At 60.9% G+C, this 2,512-nt stretch overlaps 1 protein-coding gene across 1 annotated transcript in view; it reads right to left on the bottom strand.

The window, feature by feature from the left end:
- The window catches only part of KCNK9 (potassium two pore domain channel subfamily K member 9), a 71,005-nt gene that overhangs the window by 54,380 nt on the left and 14,113 nt on the right, over positions 1-2,512 (bottom strand). The window lies entirely within an intron of this gene.

The raw sequence follows: 2,512 nt of genomic DNA, 5'->3' as shown, positions 1-2,512 counted from the left end.
AGATGGATGACAGGTGGGTGGATGAATATGAAGAGGTGAGTAGATGGATGGGTGAGTGAGTGAGTGGGTGCGTAGATGGATGGAGGATGAGCAGACTGATGATTAGGCGAATCAATGGTTAAATCAACAATGGATGGTTGGGTGGATGGATGGATGGGTGGATGGATAAGGGGATGGATGGATAAGGGAATGGATGAATGGATGGATGGATAAGAGGATGGATAAGGGGATGGATGGATAAGAGGATGGATGAAAGGATAGATAGGGAATGGATGGGGGATGGATGGATGGATGGATGGATGGATGGATGGATGGATGGATGGATAAGGGGATAGATGGATGGATGCCTGGATGGATAAGGAGATGGATGGATAAGGGGATGGATGAATGGATAGATGAATAAGGGGATGGATGAATGGATAGATAAGGGAATGGATGGGGGATGGAGGGATGGATGGATGGATGGCGGGATGGATAAGGGGATAGATGGATGGATGCCTGGATGGATAAGGGGATGGATGAATGGATAGATAAGGGAATGGATGGGGGATGGATGGATGGATAGATGGATAAGGGGATGGATGGATGGATGGATGGATGGATAAGGGGATAGATGGATGGATGCCTGGAAGGATAAGGGGATGGATGGATGAGTGGTTGGAGAAGGCGGGTTGGTTGGACACGGGTTGGTGAGTGGAAAGGTGGGCCCGTGGGCAAATGGCAGAGCTGGAAACACTGTTCTGGTGTGTCAGGATCTGAGCCCCTGCTTTCTCACCTGAGCCCGGGTGGGGGAGGGCAGGGGCGGGAGAGGCAGTGACTCCCCCCGGACCCAGGGGAGAGGATGACAGGGGCAGGGTCACCTCAGCGGGGAAGCAGGGAGCTGACAGGTGCCCAGCTGTGCTGGGGGCTTCGCAATCATCAACCCCAAGACCTCCCTGCAAGGAAGGTGCTGTCACCCCCACTTCTCATCTGAGTAAACTGAGGCCCAGCGAGGGGAAGTCCCGGCTTAAGGCCCCACGAGCCTGTTCCTTCCACACCCCTGGCCTCCTCCTCCCAGGGCTCTGCCACCCAGAGTTGGAGCAGAGAAAACAACCCAGAGAAGTCAGGGAAGGCTTCCTGGGAGAGGAGGCGGATTCCTAAGAGGATCCCACCTATGGCCGGTGAGAGACAGGGCACTAGCACCACCATGAGGCCTTGGGGATGTTCCTGGAGCCCTCGGGCCTCAGCTTCCTCATCTGCATAATGGGAACAAAACCCTGGGAGGGACCCAGGGGCATCAGACAGGTTGAGTCAGACACAGAGGAGAGGTAGGGGCAACAGGGCAGCCTCTATGGGCACTAAGCTCAAGGCACCTCTGTGCCACCTTCTCCTGGGCACAGCCAGGGGGGTTTCAATGAGCCAGGCCTGGGCAGACACTGATCCCGGGGCAGGTGAAGGAACCAGCTGGTGCAGACCTGAGCTGAGCGGCAGCTGTCGGCTCCTCCCATGCCCGGCCCGGCCTCTGAGGCACAGGAAGAAAACCAAAAGCCGCCCCTGAGCAGGGAGCAGACCCGACCTCTCAGCCCCGTCGAACCCCCTCTGCACCATTGTGCAGGCCCAGCCACACCTTCTCACTCGGGGCCTCCGCCTCGCCGTTCCCCTGCCCGCAGCGCCCTTCCCGCTCTGCTGGGCACAGGCCCCTCTCCCCTCCGCCTCAGGCCGGGCCTCGCGGTGGAGGAGCAGACAGGGCAGCACGGCTGGACCCACTGAGCCTCGTCCGACGGCCCCTCCCCCCGGAAGTCCCCCCAAACCTGGAAATAACGGATCACTTCCTCCTTCAGGCCGAACAACGTGGGAGGGACCAAACCAAACGCATGCGCTCACCCGCTGCCTCAGGTGCTGCTTCAGGTTCTGCCTCAGGTGCTGCCGAAGGACCGCACTGCCCAGATCTGTCTCTTCTCTGGGCTCCACCCACTGCCTAGTGCGGGCCCCCCTCGTCCCTCACCTGGGCTCATGCCACAGCCGCCCCATGGACCCCCAGCCCCGGCCCCACTGATCTCCCCTACACATCATGCCCAGCCCTGCTCACCCCACCCCCAGGCAGGACCCCCTTCCTCTCCCTGGGCTCAGCCCCACTCCCACCTCCACCCACTGTGCTCCCTCTGTCAGCCCCTCTTCCCGCAGCCCCCTCGCCTGGGATCCATTCTGCCCACCGCTCCCCCTCCACATGGCTGCACGTGTTGTGCCCTCCCATGGGAGCTGCCCATCTCCAGCGGGCTGGCCCTCCCCGGGACTCCATGCCAATGCCGCTGCCTCCAGGAAGCCCGCCTGTCCCAGGGAGGCCTGGCGGCACTGAGCTCAGGAAGTCAGGTGGTGCTTTGAGCTGGGACTGAGTTGAACCTCTCACGGATTTGACCCGGAAACGAGGACCCACCAGGGAACTCCACTGAGCCCTGGCCCCACAGGTGCAGCCCTGGCCCCACAGGTGCGGGCCACGGACGCCTCCATGAGGCCTGGGCAGGGGAGGGGGCAG

The sequence above is a fragment of the Myotis davidii genome, unplaced genomic scaffold (assembly GCF_000327345.1).
Source record: "Myotis davidii unplaced genomic scaffold, ASM32734v1 scaffold30, whole genome shotgun sequence".
NCBI lineage: Eukaryota > Metazoa > Chordata > Mammalia > Chiroptera > Vespertilionidae > Myotis > Myotis davidii.
The sequence above is the reverse complement of the archived record's forward strand: the minus strand, read 5'-3'. Positions and strand labels throughout refer to the sequence as shown.